This window comes from Lissotriton helveticus, chromosome 6 (genome assembly GCF_964261635.1).
Source record: "Lissotriton helveticus chromosome 6, aLisHel1.1, whole genome shotgun sequence".
Classification (NCBI taxonomy): domain Eukaryota; kingdom Metazoa; phylum Chordata; class Amphibia; order Caudata; family Salamandridae; genus Lissotriton; species Lissotriton helveticus.
In genome coordinates, this window is record NC_136067.1 from 776256055 (window position 1) to 776275053 (window position 18999).

Here is an 18999-nt window from a genome sequence, read left to right on the forward strand (position 1 = left end):
ATAAAAACGTATATGTTTATTTTCCATCATGAAGCCTATGCCTAATGTATTACGAACACTACTATAATACAGTATGGAATTCATTCAGAAATTATTGACACTATCTGTTGAATGTTAACAACAGTTACTAGAAGTATCTATCGAAATTACACTAAATTACATACAAATATTACAAAATACCCAAATCATTACCCCTCCAGGAACTTCTTTTTGATGATATAAATGTCTTGCAGCAAGCTTTAGATCATGGAGCAGCTAGTAAGAAAAAGTAGATCAGATACCACACATCATTTAATTATTTCCCTGGACAAATAATGGATTACAGTTAGACCAGTGCATTCCCGATTGTACAATACCTTTGATAGCTAGTCTCATAACTTTAGGTTTGCACCACAAAATGGGTTTTTGCCATCTTGGACTTGGAACTTGTAAATAGTATTAAATCCACACTTATGAAATATGTTTCAGCAGAAGATGGGGGGTTTTATGCAATCATAACTGCCATGCTTGTTTTACCAATCTTTGTAAGATAATAGCTACTTAAAATGCGTCTGCATGAAGTTACTTTTTTAATCTTTTATTTGTAAATATTTCAAAATATTTTCTGTACATTGCCTCCAATTTCTTATAACTGTTGTAAACTGTGAACTGTACAATGACCACATTCCAATGTGAAACCGAAATGGACCTCTAAGCAGCTGATAATGTGGTGAATGATTGGACTCCTGTTTGTAATATGGAAATCTGTTATACTCTTATGTGCAATAAAGTCACCTTCATTAACGAGGTAGATGCCTTTCCAGCTTTTTTTCAAGACATTTATAATTGGACAAGACGAAACAGAACATCCTTGAGAGTGTCTTTATTAAAAAGAGCATAAGCACTGCAGAAAACTAACACCGTGAATCATGGAAGGTGTGACAGACATCTTTACCCTACGTCACACACAGTTCATCTCCAAATGGAGTCTGCCTTACTGCCATCAGAAGTATGGAAACCCCACATACAGCTAACTAATGTAATTGGACATATTTGTTTGCTCGCTTTTCACCTCTGTAAACCCCAGTAATACTTAAGGCATTCCCATGAAAAGATCTTTAATTTTAGGAAAATCAAAACAAAGTGGCCAGACGAACAGGCTATGGCAAACAAATAAAAACATGTCTCTGGGCGATGCATTAGTCATTTATGTTTCAAAGTTTCCTTCAGTATGGACTTTATACCCCCAAGGCAATCCTTGCATGCAGCTGTCATGCACACAATATATTCACTGTGTACTTGCTATACTACAGCCAATGGCAAGAGGAGACTTGCCGCCACCTAATCCATCACAAAGGTGTTTGAGCTAACGAGTCAATATCCAGAAAGCGCACGGTGTTCTGTGACAATTTCAAGCACCGGGGCTGCCATTGGTGCTTCAAAATAAAAGTGTGTAGTATTCAAGTCCACACACAGTAGATGATGTTAAGATGTTTATTAGCAGATAAGTACCGTATTTTCTGGCGTATAAGACGACTGGGCGTATAAGACGACCCCCTACTTTTCCTTTTAAAATATAGGGTTTGGGCTATATTCGCTTGCTTATTAAATGATACCGGCGTATAAGACGACCCCCAACTTTTGAAAAGATTTTCAAGGGTTAAAAAGTCGTCTTATACGCCAGAAAATACGGTAGATAAGATTGTACAGCCCACCAGGGGCATCCAGCATAATGCTCAACTCAATGACAACTGAAGGCCTCAACCCACAGATTCCCAACATTCTCTTGCGCATCATAGCTGCAGCATTCTACAGGCTGGGCTAGTGGTGGAGAAAGCATGTATAGTATATAAACAAGGTGCAAGGATACTACATTATCCCCTTTCTTATAATGAAAGCAAAAAGAAAGGAACACTGGTCAGAAAGAACCAAAGAAGTGAGAAACATAACCAGCACAGAAAATGCGAAGAAATGGAAAAACATACAGAAGAACCTACCCATCATCCTTTCCATGAATAACAAGAGAAAGAAAAGAACACAGCAAAAGAAAACAACAAAGAGGAAAACTAAGTATGAAAATACTAATGACTATCCGACAGACACACCTACAGGCCAGACAGGCATGTGAGAAGGAAAGACATAGTACAAGAACAAATATACGAAATAGTTCCACTCTCAGAGATAAACAATAAAGTACCACAACACGAGAGTGTGAACAATTAAAAAAACATGAAAAGATGGATAAAAATACAATAACAAAAGATGTTAACACTACCCATCTTCCCACCAGAAAAATATTATTAACCATAGAGATAGAAACATTTCCACGTAAGGAAAAAAAAACATACATTATAAAGATCTTACACCCTTTTAAGGCGAGCTCCTGCAGCAAAATCGACCATAGGCAGCATTGTGAGCTTGACAAGAATGAAGACGACATGAGGAGATCTGTAGCTGCTCCGCGCCACACCACGAGCCAGGTAAGGTGCACGAGTTGAATTCGAAATATGAATCGCAGCACAACACAACACAACAGGCCTCAATGTAAGTAAAATGACAAGTCCCGAAAACTGTACACATTTCACTCATAAGGCAACTCCTGTTGCAGCAGGCAGAGACTAGGCGATTTAAGTTAAGTCCAGCCATAGCACAAGCCCAATATTGAAAACATGCCAACCGATACGTAATAAAACTTTCTCACCTCTGTGATTTGTGTGCCCTTCAAAGTAAACTGCCTAAGAAGCAGTAAATCCACTCCGATGGGCCAAGAGCAATAAAGTTCAAAAACCATTTCCATGTGAAAGCGGCAGAATTATTTAATGTTCACTTTTACATTCCTGTGTGGTCCTGAGTTTCTTCCACATAGGCTCAGCTCCCAACACGTTGCGCATGACAGATAGGCACAAGGGATTCTCTAAACATATTGTGTGAACCACAGAAAATGATATTGCTGGATCACTCACATGTGATGAAACACGTCGTATCCACAGTTCATTGCTGTAAAGCGAATTTAGCATTACAAGGCAGGCAACTGTGGTTGGGCCTTTGGCACAAATGGAGCAGTGTAAGGCAGGTAACGTGGTTGGGCCGTCTGTTGGAATCGACGCTGGTGGGGCTTGCTGCCTTACGCTCCAAATGAGAAGCTCTTAACTTAGTTACACTTAGTTAATTCCAATTGATATAAGCTGTATGAATTTCAGGTACCTTGAAATCTCTTGGTTTCTGTTCATCTTTCTTCTTCTTTCTCTTTAGTTTCTTATTTGAGCATGTGGTCCTCTCCAGCTCGTCGCCATAAATAATGTAGTATTCAAGTCCACAAACGGTAGATGATGTAAAGATGTTTATTAGCAGATAAGTAGATAAGATGGTACAGCCCCACCAGCAGCATCCAGCAGGATGCTCAACCCAATGACAACTGAAGGCCTCAACCCACAGATTCCCAACATTCTCTTGCGCATCATAGCTGCAGCATTCTACAAGCTGGGCTAGTGGTGGAGAAAGCATGTATATTATATAAACAAGGTGCAAGGATACTACAAAGTGGTTGGGCAAAATATGAAGCAATACATGCCAAACAGTTAGGTGTTTGTTTAGATTGACTGGTGTGTTATGAATTTCTTCGATAAAACTCAATACAATTCATTAGAAATGATGAGACATTTGATTATCCCCAGAGATACAGGCTCAAAACATTGTATCTTAAACCTATCTTATATCATACAGCCTGGGAACCATCCATGTGGGAGGAAACATTCTTGGCATATGAGGATGTGTTGGAAGGGGAGGCCTGTTTACCATACAGGAAGCAGTCCCTACCCAAACATTGTCTTGATTGTCAGTCTTAAGGTACTACCACCTGTTGACAGTTCTGTGGATTTAAACGTGTTTGGTTATGCCAAACAAATGATGCTATGTCATGGAAGGAAAATTAGTTATAACAATTGGAGAGAGAGGGAAACACAGGGACACTCTCAGTCCCCCGGGTCTAAATATGTTAAACAACAAAAGAGTGTCAAGCTAAATGTAAGCACTAGAACAGAGAATAAAGGAATCCACCTAATTTATTCACACTTGGAAATCATTAGGGATTTTATAAGAAGCCCTCACTCACCACCCTGGGTGGTGACATGCTTCATCATCGGGCCCACCAGGAGAAGCCGAATGCCACCCTGGTGTGCTACAACGCCAGATTACTGCGGAGCTGGTTTTGTGACAATGGTGTGAAAAATAGTGATTAAAATTGTCAAGGAGCTGTACCATAGGAAAAACTTTATTCAGTGGTCAGCTTGACAAGATAAAATCATATGTGTTTGGAAATCTACCAAAACTTATATTGGATATTTCCACTTAAAGTGGGGTCGACATGTTTCTGCCCATATGTGTGTAATTTACAGGGCTTTCTTCAGGACCGTATGGATGTGTACCTAGGCGGTATGGGCACGCTAAGGCCCACCCTTGCCTTAGGACGTGAAAGTTAAAAATAGGTGAAAAATAGGTGCAAAAAACAAACCAACAAGTAGTGAGATTTACCTGAAAATTAGAGGAACCTGTATAGTCTGAAAAATAGAAAAGACATACAAACATAAGACAAACACATAGTTAGTGCGATCTGTCTAAGGGGTTTCTGCAAGAAACAGATCTCTGAATCGGTGTGCTTAAAACTTGTCCAGTAGTGTGACCATGGTGTTCTTCATATACGTTAAGTGCAGAAAAACACTGCTCTGGGAACAGGTCAGCGTGTGAACATGCACTATGGTAGGAGATGACTGCTCAATAGATGAAGTACGTTTAGTGCAGGAAACCGCTAGTCTGGGGCCAGACAAGCGAGTGAACATGCACTATGGCAAAGGAAGACTGATATGGCATCACTCGTGGTTAGCGATCAATGGGCCTGAAACACGGGCCGAAGGTGATGCAGTCACACATAGGACTTGGAGAAAAATTAAAAACTTAACACTAAGAAGTCAACAATCTTAAAACAAATGAAAGAATTCGCACTTGAAAGTTAAAATATCCACACCCCATAGGTCTCGTGAGGGGGGTGGGGGCGACAATGGCACACCCTGCAGGGGGACATTAGATTAGGTAAATACGGGTAAGTTACATCGTAATGGCAAAGGCAGTTTACTTAGCTCAGTAGTGGTAAGAGAAGAAAAGATCTTATCCTGCAACCGGACCTCGTGGATGTGGTCTCGGAGTCGGCAAACGCTAAAGTGAAGGTGTCGGTAGGGGCGGGGCCGGCCGGCGATGCGCAGCAGCCAATCAAAGCTCTGCCATCAGAGTGAGGCTTGGAACTCAAGCAGACTCGTGTTCTGACATCAGAGGAATGATCCACCAATCAGCTACGGTAATGGAAACGAGGCTTGGCACTCAAGCCAGGGTCATCGCGTAAAAAGAACTTTATTAGTTCATACGGGGACAAACAGGACAATAGACAGAACGTGACAGAGAGGGAACATGGGAGGGAAATGTCAATATTATTGGTATCAACCGAAATTGAAGGTGAAACAAATAATCGCAGATCGATATCGAGGGATAGAAGGCAGAGGCCAGGTCAGGTCTTCGATTAGTGGTGGTGGGTTAGTTGGGAAAAATAAGGAAGAAAAAGATTAACAAGGGGGCAGGGGTAGCCTGCATCTGGAGAAGATGGTACTGCCACTAAGGCCACTGCAGTGGAAGCAAAGGCTAAACAGCACCTAAGCTAGGTGGCTAGCGTCTAAGTACTGTGGACCAAGGAATTTGGTCGTTCAGGCCATTCAGATTCGTCCCCAGTCTGTATATCCAACGTTGTTCTTTCTCGAAAAGGACACTGCTCGTGTTCCTTTCAGTGGTAATTTGTTCAATGATGGTCCAGCGGAGATCGTTGGGGGTATGATTGTGTTGGATGAAATGTTCACTCATTTTGGTAGTCATTTTGCGGCATCTGATGTTACTGCGATGTTCGCAGATGCGTTGTTTAACTTTGCGGGTGGTTATTCCCACATACCTTTTTTGGCACGGACAGGTGATGAGGTAGACCACATTGGTGGAATTACAATTGGTATGTGTTCTTTGTGTCCATGTTTTGCCTGGTTCAAGAGAGAGTTGTTTGGTATGTGTGGTCAAATGACACACACTGCAATCCGAACATGGGTAATGCCCAGTGATTGGAGGTAAGCCCCATACACTTGTGACAGATCTTACATTTAGTGAATTAGATGTCTGAGGTGTTGGACGTGTGTGTACCAAGGAGTCCTTCAGGCTCCTAGCCTTTTTGAATGAAAAAAGTGTTTTTTCCCAGGTTTTTCTGTTGCTCGTGATGATCTTCCAATGTTTGTTAATGGACTTCTTCATGGCGTCTGATAGGCGGCCGTAGGTAGTAACCCATGTCAATGGTATGTCAGTTGGTTCCTTGATGGTATCTTCCAGCAGTGCTTCACGCGGTTGGTTTCTTGCCCGTTTGTTTCCTTTCTCCAGGATGTGAGATGGATAACCCCTTGATTGCAGTTTAAGGGTAAGGTCGGTGGCTTGAGTTTTGTAGTCTTTGATGTTACTACAGTTCCTACGTAGTCGGAGGTATTGACCATAGGGTAGGTTCTCTCGGAGCGGTCTAGGGTGGAAACTGGAGAACTCAAGTAGATTATTCTTGGCCGTGGGTTTGTAGTGTGTCTTTGTGGTTAAGACCGTGCCACTCACTGTGACAACTACATCTAGGAATACCACCGATTCTTTGCTAGTACAGTGGGTAAACTTAAGATACGGGTCTAAGGTATTTACCCAGATCAAGAACTGTTCCAAAGTAGTCATCACCTTTCCAGATGAGGAAGATATCAATATACCTCCTCCATAATCCTATGGAGGAGGTAAAGGGATTCGTTAGGGGTAGAATGTACTTGGCCTCGAAATCATGGACATATAGTCCTGCTATGCTAGGAGCAAATGTGCTCCCCATAGACGTTCCAGTACTCTGGAGATATAGTTTGCCTTGGAATTCAAAGTAGTTTTCTTTCAAGGCCATTTTTGCACATTGTAGTATAAATTCTTTTGGTGTATTGTATTCCCACACAATTGAATCCAGGGCAACCTTAACGACCCTGAGAGTGTCGTCCTGGGGAATGCTCGTATATAAACTCTCAATATCAAGAGTGACCAAGATAATGGAGTCTTCCTCAAAAGTTACCTGTTCCAGTAATTGCAGAAGATTTTTGGTATCCTTGAGATACGTGGGGGTGTTTTGTATCAAGGGTTTCAGGTAATAGTCACAAAATGTAGATAGGTGGAAGGAAAATTAACACAATTATGGAGTACGACATATTCTAGTTAGGGAAGCAATGAGATGGTGAGTAAATTAACAAATGTCACCATACTGAGGTCTTTAGCAGCAATGTTGGACTTTCGGACCATCGACTATGGTCAACTCTTGAGAGACCTGACTCCGATGAAGACCAAAAGTAAAAAGGTCCAAGAACAATGGTGGACTAGTTCTGATTTAACATTATTCTCTGCTATAATCATTGCCGAGGAGCATTGAGAACTCTCAGTAATTTATTGAGGTAATCATGGGGTAAGCCTTTTAGAGCTACATTCTCTGGGTATGTAAGTACCACTATAGAAATTCAAAAAACAAGAAGACGTGAACCATAGTATGAAAGGATGACTTTCATGCAATGCTTTCATTGTGAGAGTGCAATATAGTAGGGGATGCAAAAGGGTGTCCAATTGTGGATAATGTCTAATAGATGCAAGAGGCAATTTTGAAAGAGTTTGCAGGAGCTCTAAAGTAAATTCAATGTATGATATGAAGGGAGATACCTTAGGTTTAAATCCAAATGTAATACTCTGCGTTGCAGGAGAGAGAAAGCATAAGGGTCCTGCCACATGTCTATCACAACAATCTGTCACACAAACAGCAAGTTCCACTTTGAGAGATAATAAGTGTTAAATTAACAAGGGAAGGAAGAAATCTGGTCAATAGTGGGATATTAGGCCATACAAAGGTATTTCACACCACATCATATTGATGGAGGCAGTCACTAGGTACAAGGTAAGGAAGGTAACCTAGTCATACAGAGTGAAATTGAAGATAATGTTAGAGGACTTAAGCAGGAAGGACATTTTTGACTCAGCTGAATCTTCCCAATCTGTGGCTGAAGTTGTAATTCGCTTAAGGCTTTTGGAGAGTTATGGCTTTATATTAATCCTTGCAGCCTGAATGATATCTTTTGAGACGATTGACATCCTTTCCATGAAATGGTCCCAGCATTAGCAGAAATGACTGGCAGAGGCATATTACACATTTGCAAAAGAATATCATCCGGTGATGGTGGAAGAAAATTCAAGATACATAAGTGACTCCAGGTGGAATGTATCAGTATGAGAGAGTGTCATTTGGTTTAGTTAGTGTAGCATCAGTATTCCCAAAATTTAAGAAGGAGACCTTAAACAGAATGACCAGTCATTTTAGGGTGACATATTGAGTTTGGGCATCATGCCCACGTATATTCATGTTAAATGCATTCTGGAGGTTCCAGAATCTAATTTGAGATAGACACCAATCTAACCTGATATCCTTTATTAGGCTCACCAATTTTTATTTAAAATTTGTAAATGTGCATGTCACAATTGTAGATTTTCTAAGAGCAAGGAATGTAATATTTTCTCTTGGGAAGATATTGAAAATTATGCGGTTAAAACTTTCAAGTATGCAATACTTCATGTCCGTTATCTCAATTGTTCAATGTGGGTAAAAACATTTATTGCTGTGGGGATGCTAGCAATACCGTGAACACAGAAGTGCGATGCCAACACGATGAGAAGGATGACTGGATTGCGACCTAGGATTCAGGGAGACTACATGAAGCCGTGAGAAACTATTAAGCAATTAAAAAAGCTTCAAGCAAGTTCTTGGGCTGTTGAACATTACCACTTATTTCTCTGGGGACAAAATTTGTTTTGATAACTGATGCGTTGTTAGCGAAAACAATGTTTCTGGGTGGGGATGGATGCTGACAGCAAGGCGAGTATCTAAACGCCAAAATGTTTGTGGTTGGGTATGTACAATGCTTCATTTGAGCCGGTGGTTTCCGGTGCTCGGCACTGGTACTTCATTGTCAACACTGGCTCTAATGATAGCCTGGCACATGTTGGCGCTGTTTGGCTAATTTTGTGAGGAGCATAACAATATTAATTAAATATACATTGAAATTACAAATACCTGCCACCTAAAGAAATAAGAGTAGCTTGGACATCATGTATTAGTCATTTGTAATGTATATTTAAAGTCTGAATTGTTACACTTGTATGAGTGATGGTTAGTAGTTTTGTTGGCTACACTAGTGGGGGCAATGGGTGGTGCAAGCTGCAGTGACCTCCTGACAAGGGCCCTGACACTTATTATTTTTTTACAAATTAAGCACTGGGTGTGTGCTGGGGACATACAAGGTACGTGCAACGAGTCAAGCAAGTCATATTGAGTTTGAATGAGAGGTAGCTTACATAGGGCATTAAGGCAAGAATTAAATAATTTCCTCATTATGTAGTTTCGAGGGAGGAGTGGATCAAGGACATAGAACTGGGCGTTTATTGTTAATTGGCAATCAGGTATTTGTAGGGGGGCTGGCCCGAAGAAGGCAAGTTATATAATGAAATTTACAATCATTCTTTACGCTCCAGAGTGACTTGGCTCTAGAAGCTGGTAGTCTGTTAAGGAATTCAAAAATAGTTTCTCTCTTTGGGTTGAGAGGTTAAAGCATGCAACAGGGCTATTGAGGGTATCTTGAGATGAAACAAATTAAGCAAAAAGTCAGGGAATATTATTGATGGCCTAGGATAGATGAAACGATAGGCAGGCAGGTCCATAATTGCAACTTGTGCAAGGTCAGTAACAAATCCTCCAAATCTTGTTATACAAACCTGTAGTCTATTGAGCTACCTGATTGTCCCTGGTGGAATTTAGCTGTAGATATTTTTACTCCTTTTAGTATTTAGCCTAGGAAGGAGAAATCTAATTTAGTAGCTATTGAGTTTTTCACCAGAAAGCTAAAGGTATGGGTAGTTGAAATGGTCTCTATTGACTCGAACAGTTTTTCTGGTGAATGTCTTTTGAGAAGAAGGTTGAAATCTAAAGTTAGCGACAATGGTCCTAGATTTGAGAGCTTGGAAATGGAAGAATTTTGGGCACTAGTGAAACTGAGGAGAAAAGATGCTGTAAGTTTACCATACACCAGACATTGGGCAGGTCAAACGTTTTAACAAGGTGTGAGAAAGTGCCATCTTTCTTGCATTGGTATGCCCCCACTTTTTTCTGAACTGCTGATGTCCTTCCCTACAAAGAAAAGCTATGCTGAAACAAAACACCCAATTGGCATCTCTGGCCACCTGTCAGCCCCTAGTAAATGGTACCCTAGGTACCCAGGGCATGGTGACCAGAGAAGACCTCTGAGGGCTGCAGCACTTATTGTGCCACCCTCAGGGGCCCTGTACCCTGGCACCCCACACACTGGCTTTGCAGGCTGAGTGCTTAAGTACAGAACTAAAGCAAGAGTCGACATGGCACACATCCCTGTGTGAAATGCCCACAGAACCCACTGCCCTGGCATACTTCAGTCACCCCTCTAGCTGGGTGCCCTATGCCAGAGGTGAGGGCCCAGGTGCATGAGCCCTAGGCCCCTACAGTACCCAGGGCCATTCCTGGGCACTGTAAGTGCAGTGTTGCCATTCAAGAGTATATGGTGCTGGGAGGGCGTCATTTACGAACTCCACAGCACCATAATGGCTTCACTGAAGACTGACCAAACTTCTCAGCACATTAAACCTGCACTGATGCCAGTGTGGGATTTAATGTAAAATGCACGAGGGGGTATCTTAGAGATGCCCTCCAAAAACCCGAACCGACAATCCACGTCTGGGCTGAGTGGCAGCAGAGGCTGCCACACAGCACACATGTTGCTGGACCCCTGGGTGGAGAGCCCCCCGCTCTCCTTGGTCTGCAACAAAGCAAATCCTGGGCAAGGTGCTAGGTCTCCTCCCCCAGGATGGACAGGGGGAAGCTTCGAAGGCATACCGCCTCTGAGAGCTTCTCCAGACCACTTGCTGTACCCAGCAACCAGCCCCCCACCAGGCCTACCCCCACTCTGGCGGAAAGACTGGCGGGAAAAACTACGTCAGGAAGGGGGGTGTGCCAACCTGTGCCAACTCCACCCCTCAGGTGGAGGAGGCGAGGTGAAGCACGACCCCGGACCCCGGCCATCTTGTAGATGGGGAGTCCTGCCCAATCCCAGCTATGCTCCTGCCCCTCTCTCACAGGAGAGGAGCAGACTAGGGGGTGTACTCACCCCAGGACAGGGACCCATTGGTCCCTGCCCTTGCCCTACCTGTAACGCCCCTAAATTTAGTATTTAGGGGCTCCCTGAACCTTCCTTCCTTAGATCCCGATACCAACAAGAAGAAAAAAGATCAAGAAGAAGAAGACCTGCCGCGCAGCTGCTAACAGGACAACAACAACTGACTTGGCCCCAGCCCTACCGCCCTGTTGATCCTGGAACCTGCTCCTGCTTAATCCCGGCGACCTCCGCAGACAGCAACCTTGGGACACCCAGAGGACCTGCCTGCCTTGACCCTCTCGAAGATTGGGACTCCCATCAGCAGAGGCTCTGCTGCAACAACCCACCTGGTGCCCACCAGGAAGCTCCGGACCAGCCCACTCTGCACCAGCCGAGCCCGGGCCGGGCCAACCCGAACCAAGACCACGAAGATGTCCCCCCGGCGACTGGTACCTGAAGTCCAGTGCCCAAAGACTCTCCTCAATGAACCAGCCGACACCTGCAGACTCAGAACCAGGGGCCAACCCAACCGCGACAAGCCGAGGGTAAGCTTTTCCGACCCCTAAAGACACCCCTGCACCCGGCACCCCGCGGCCCCCTGTGCCTCCCTTTGGGGTACCTACCTGTGCTCCAAGATCCCAACTTACCTCTTGAAGTGCTGGTTGCCCCGGAGAATCACCGTCCCCGAGCCTGCAGCCTTTGTTCCTTTGTCAAGATCCTCATTGGATGACATTAAGCGCCCGACGGCTCAAAAGCACCCTGCACCCAGTCGCCCGAGTGCCGCTGGCTGTGACCTCTCTGTCCTAACCTACTTCCCCCCGTACCCTGAGCAAGTGACCAGGAGCTCAGCTCCCACAGCCGCATGGCCTGCTAGCCAGCCGCCACCAACCGAAGGCCCCCTGCCTCTCATTGACTAACGTTGGGCATAACTACCACTGCACCCGGCCGCCCCTGTGCCGCTAAGGGTGTACTAACTGTACCTACCTGATCCTGGGGGACCTCTGAGTCTGTGCCCAGAACCTTACCTTCACCAACCAAGTACTCACCTGGAGGCCGGTAATTCACTTACCTGCCATTGGATAACATTAACCCATTTTGACTCGAAAATGTTCTAAGTGTGAAGTTATGAAAACTGAAAATATTCCTATAAAATCAGCCAAAGTCCGAATTCGAAAATACTCACCTGTGATCAGGAGAGAAGCCATTACTGTACCTTCCAGCCCAGTACTGAACCGCCAAAATAATCCCTAGCGGGTTTACTAGTAACCTGCATTTTTCTCCATAGGAACCCATTGTCTGCTTTTCTATGAAATTTCTTCTACTTTTGAAAACTGCAAATATTCTTCAAAAATCGTACGAAATACTGAAAGGCAATTACCGACCTGTTAAATGAAGCCCCCAGTGCTGGCTATAGGAGACTAGTGCTGGGTTACAAAAGTAACACGATCGTACTTTATCTGTCACCTGAATTCCCTCCCATTGGATAACATTGTCAGAATCATCTTGAAAAGTTTCTAAGTGTGAACTTTTAAAACAGCTTTATATTCAGGAAAATCCAACACTGTAACTAAAACATTTTTGCTAATCTGGTTTCAGTTTAGACCCCAGGACTGAATCTACGACATAGCCCTAGAACTACCAAAGTAATCCATAAAGTAATCAACTGTACTTTCCAATGAAAAACCCATTGAGCTCAATGCTAGAGTGTGTTTCAGAACTGTATTGCTTATTAGCTATCCTGGAATTATTGTGTGTACAAACTTATTGCTCCTCTGCAAAGTATTTACATGAGAGTACTCGTATCTCGAAAAGTATATTTTTCTAAAAATAAAACAACTATATCTGAGGATATAATAACAATTGGCCTGGAGTTCAGTTCTTGAGTGTGTGGAACCTTTTGCTGACTGAGTGTGTACAACAAATGCTTTACACTGTCCTCTGGTACTGCCTTACTGCTCGACCAAGCTACCACTTTGGAGAGTAAGGTCAGTTCTGACTTTAACCTCTGTTAAACCTTTGGGGTTTGAGGACTCTATACACACTGTACTGCCTTATTGTCCAGTATATATAGAGCCACCTTCTCACACAAGGTGACTAGACAATCAATTTAATTAGCCACCAAAGGGATGCTGAGTTCAAAGAGAGCTTTACAAAAGACCTTTGTCTTATAGGATGATTTCAAGCCCCATCAAAACCTACTGTCCCCTTGAGTTTTTGAGGTGGTTGAAAATTGCGGACCTCTTTGACTCTGTGATGAATTAGGAATTAAATTAAGATACTAAGTAAGCTTGTTTTATGGAATTGAGGGAAAAGGTCAACGTGTATAAGACAAAATGCAGTTTTACACAATTAGTAGAATCAACAAAGCTTGTTGGCGATCAAATTTGTGCAATGGATGGGGATCAAACGGCCCACAGCCAAGGAAATCAGGCCACAAGTAGTCGGAAGCTGTCAAGGTTCCCAAAGCATTACAGGGTGCTCTGAGAGTGGAAGTGGGGAACCTCAGAAGTGTTTCTGTGTCTAATGTAGTTGGTAGTCGAGATAAATTGGGACTGGAGAATAGTCTGATAAGCCTAGTGTGTTTGTTGGTATTCCTGCAGGGAAGCAAACATCCCTCAAAGTAGAGATTACGTGTGCTTGATGGAGAAAAGTGTTTAGGAAAATTCAGAGAATGTGACCAGATATGGCTCCAGGTTGAGGAAGTTATCTGAGAGACTTAAAGACTTTCTTATGAAAACATTCTTTTGTTTGAATTTTTGTTTTGCTTCCATATAATTTGCTTTTTTCCTTGCCATTGTATATGTTTGGTGTAGTTGTGTCTCAGATGCATTATTTTTTATTTTTGTAAGGTGTGTAGTATTCCTCTTTTCCTTGTGTGATGTTTAGCACATGAAGGTTTGTAGGCGCATGGAGTTTAATTAGTCATGGTATATAGAAAGGTGAATGTGTGCAATGGACTAGTGGTTTGTGCGAGCAAACCTCCCAGCTTCAGTGTTTCCTCCCGTAGTTTTGCATCTACTGAAATACACTTTGAAAGTGTTTGTAGACCCTTCCTTCCTGCCTTTCCATCACCCTATACAATACATTTTCAAAATACATAAATGTAATTTAATCATGTGTTGCTTTATAAACATAATGTTGGCTTGTGAAATGTATTCATTGTATTATATTGCAATAAAGGCAGCACAACTGTGAATAATACAACCAACAATTTATTGAAACAAAAGAGTCTATCTAGGGTCAGCCGGCATGTGTTTTGCCCTATGTGCGGCTGTAGTGTAGTTCCTATTATCCCAATAGGCTCTGCGCATTGGAATAATATCTTCAATAGTATAGACCTAGGGCAGAGGTTAACTAGGTCTTCTACTGACGATATTAGACTTAAAGTTTTTGGTATTGCCAGCTAGCTCAGAGTTCACTAGAAACTTTCTCGAATAGGCAAGGAGGAGTTTAACCTCCCTGGATAGACAAGAAGGGATTTAGTTTTTGACAACCATAGAACATGACAACTTTGCTCTCCCCTAATCAAGAGTGTATCTCTAGAGTCGTGTGAAAACAAAAGACAACTTATTTTACTCAGTCAGTACGTGCATTCTTAGTTTCACCAGATTGTAGAGAAAAGGAAGAGACGGGCGTGTTCAATAAAAGATGGTATTTATTGATCAGTCTCTTTTCTCGTACAGGAGAAATGAATTGATATTATTGCGATACTTATGGTTAAGTAAAGTGCATACAATAAAAGCAGGAGTATAAAATAATACTGCAGAAGCATTGATATGGTTTCTAAGCCATATGATATTTAAAACTGATAAAATAGATACATACATATATACATTTGACTAATCGTACTCAACTGGTGCTTCTAACCACGCCTACCCCAGTGTACCTGACCTAAGCCTAATACGTGGGCGGGAGTAGATAAGTAGCAGTTTAAGTTAAGTTTGTTTTGCCAAGGGACTGACTCAAGAATTCTCTGCAAGGGGTTGTTCAGTTCTGTACCTGAGGTCTAGAATGATTGAGGGCTGGTATCTCTCGTCTCTGGTCTTGATATTCCAGCTGCCTGCGAGGGCTGCTTGGAAGCGCCGGAGCTGGATTTCTCGGCAGGAGAAAAGCAGCGTCTCGTTCTCAGCGCGTCAGGAAGGCGGGGCAGCGCGTGTGGGCTTCGCTCTCTGCTGGGCTCCTCAGCGCGTCTCGCTGCTCCGATCTCGTCACCACCGCGTGTGTTTGCTTAAAGCAATGTCGGTAATATTTATACCTGTAAGGTGCCGAGATTGACGTAAGGATGGACATGGATACGTCAATAAGGATGTCATACGAACGGGCTTGTTCGCACATTCTTTTGCTGAAGTTCTCGGTGAAATCAAAACAATGGCCGCAGGGATTTTCCCAGGTTGTCATAGGTTTGATTTGTTTTGAGAACTCCGTATGCCTTATCAGGGGCTGGAGGAATAGTGCTTGTCTAATTAGATGGCATGCGTTATGACCTAATCAGATAACACGTTTCTGTGCCGTGGTGTGGCTTAATCAGATAACGGTTTTTGCACCGTGGGTTGGCTGCTAGTTAATTATTAACCAGAACAGGGTCAGGAATAGGGGGATCGATACAGAACCTATAGGAATACATCACACCCACTCCACGCAGACTATGTCCATATTTACAAGATCTAGGCATAGTAAATATACTAGTAGAGCATGTGTATACCGTACCACCCCCAAAATACATCCATATGCATTTTGAAAACATGAAATATACGAAAAGATATATATATGCATTATATGCACTCAAGCAGTATAATAATGCTAAATAAATCACGAATATTCATACATCATTATTAATAAGATATGAAAATTGCACATGAAATGGCTCTTAAGACAGAAGAAAAAAAATGCGAGACCATTTCATCACAAAATAAAATATATTTGAACATGCCAGAGGGCAGCTAATGTCTCTAAAGTTCCTAAAATAGAAATTTAGTTCCCTAAGAATAGTTTCTACTTTAAGCAGAAGATAAGTGTCCCGAAAAACTGCAAAATATTTTTGGGGCCGCTGAAAAAATTATGTTCCGCTGTCCGTAAACTGGAAAAAATTGTTCATGATACTTTATTATCAAAGTTGAAGGCCAAATTCAGGGTGTTGGGAACGCCGTGTGCTAGCCTGCTCAAAAGTTATTATTTCTGCTCTGGTGAGAACATCATATCATTTAGACTCTCGAAAAAACTGTCAACAGCTTTCTGCGAAAGTTCCATTAACTCGGAAAAAGATGTTACCATGCATTCATGAGCATGATTGCCTTCATTGATGTTTTGATCAGCATAGCTGACAGAAGGTTGTACCTGATCGATGCTGCTTTCATCTTGAACCACACTACCCCTCAATCGTAGTGGTGAAGTCTCCACAAATGCCGTCATCAGGATTGGTAGCCGCTGGGGACAGCACAATGCATGAGCCGTGACCGGACCCAACAAAGTTTCTGCATCCATTGGCGCATCCGATTGTAGCGTCAGACAGGTGTCCAACACGCATTCTTCTCCGCATAGCAAGCACCTTAATACAGGTAAAACACAGCTTTGCCACATTGGTCTAAATGAAAGAAACCAAGTCATGTTTAGGTCTCTAAGCCGGGACATTCCTAGGATTTTAGATATCCGGTCCCGGTATCCAATGGCTAGGATTGTTTCTTCCCTTGTCGCAGGTGTTTTGTCTGTGACATGGTTTGCCATAGCGAAATAACAGAAACAAAAAAAGGATTCCTGCCACTAGTCCCAAAAGGAGAGGAAGTCCACCAAAGATGGAATGGACAAAGTCCGGAAAAATACCCAGAATGGCTTTAAATGGTGTTAAAGCCCCCGAAAACACTGTCTTAAATACATTTGAGACTCCACTGGTATCAGAAATATTTAAGATTTCGTTCAGGATTTCTGCGAAATGTATGGGGGAATTAGTTGATCACAATGAATGAATCTCTGCCGTTGTCCTTGCAACTTGGAGATCATACGTTTCTTTTGATGACGTGAGCCTGGTCGGCGTCTGAAGGAGCACTGTTTTCATTCTGCTTAAAGTATCAACTCGAATGGAAGCAATTTTCAAATTCGGCCATAACCTTGCCTCCCTGTCTGGCATTGCGCTGGGGAACAATGCTCGTTCACAGCACATAACCTTCGCAGTCGTAGTTATGAGATAAGCTATTCCGGGCACCAAGCTACAACATCTGCGGTCTACGATTATAATGTAACTCCCGTTCGATAGTCTCCTAAAGAATGGTTCTATTTGTGTTGCAGGTGTGCCTAGCTGGTGACATGAAAGGTTATTTGAGGACCCTTCACAGGCTCCGTGTAAAGTAATACCATTACACAGAAGTGTAGCGCTTAGTGACATGGCACAATTATCGCCACTAAGAAACACTTTCCGGCCTTTATTACTGACACAAGCATGTGAATAGGGCAAGTTCCATGTTGACTTAATGTACCCTTTACCCAATTTTTCGTACATGCCAGCCTGTATATATTTTTGGCAATATTGAAACCTGAAAGTAGATATTGGAATATTAATTATTCCATGTATTATCCATTCACTGACAGGTCGTTCACAGGTCGTTCTGACATTGTCAATGGTAATCTCTCGAGTTTCTCAATGCTCAGGATTGTATAATCAGCACCCTTCTGTGCCATACTGATTTGTTTATCAGCAAGGTTAAAGATATTGAACAGTGACGTTGTGTTGATTAAACGCCAAGGCACATAGCCTGAACGCAGATTTTGTAACGTCCAGCCAAGTTGTACAATAGAACGCAATTGAGACTGACCGTGTTGTAACAACAGTAAGTCTTGCGATATTATGTCGATTGCTGAAGACACAATGCTGTCCAAAGAGTATATTCTGGAGGACAGAGTCATTAACCCATTGTCCACTACAGAAAGTGATTTTTCCAAATTAATACGGTCAATTTCCCATATTCTCTCTGATGTTTCAATTTGAATTATTTTCCAGGCTTCGTTATAAGCTGCATATACAGAGGCTGCTATGAAGCGTTTTTGACGCTGTTTGCGCGGTCCCATAATGAAGTCACGCAAGTCAGCACCATCAGTAAGTAAAGTCAGGTGTTGCTTAATTTCTGCCAGTGTGGATGTTTGTAGCCATTGAAGGCAGAGCTTGCCCACACTGTATGTGGTAATTATCCCTGGGTGTTGTCTTTGGGAATATCTAGGGTCTGGCCTGGTCAATGTGAACCCTTGGATTTTGTTCAGGAATCTGTCTTGACAGTTATTTGTATCTGTGGGCCAGATCAACCACTTTTTCCAATCAGGATGTGTTCTGTTTTGGCTTAATATATGGTTTACGTCTATCTCAACATCTATAGAGCTATTACTGTTCATTGATGGCTTTGGAATAGACGGTTTGTTTAAGTCTTTGATTTTGGCTAGGCCAAGACAGGTAGTTTGTTGAACAGTGTCATTCAAAAATATAATTTGTTCTGGGATCATGCAGGCTCTAAACAATGATTCTATACCTTGTACTTGCCATTCCTTTGTACCCCAAACACTTTTTACTTCAACATTTTTGTCCCAGTAATCAAAACCAAATGTACTCATTTGCTCAAAAAATGAGTCTCAATATCAATTTAGTATTTGTAAGCATGGTCTTTGTACCTGTCTTATTTGATAATTTGAAATAAAATGTTTCTGCATTGCTTGTGTTGAACCCTGAAATATATGAATATTT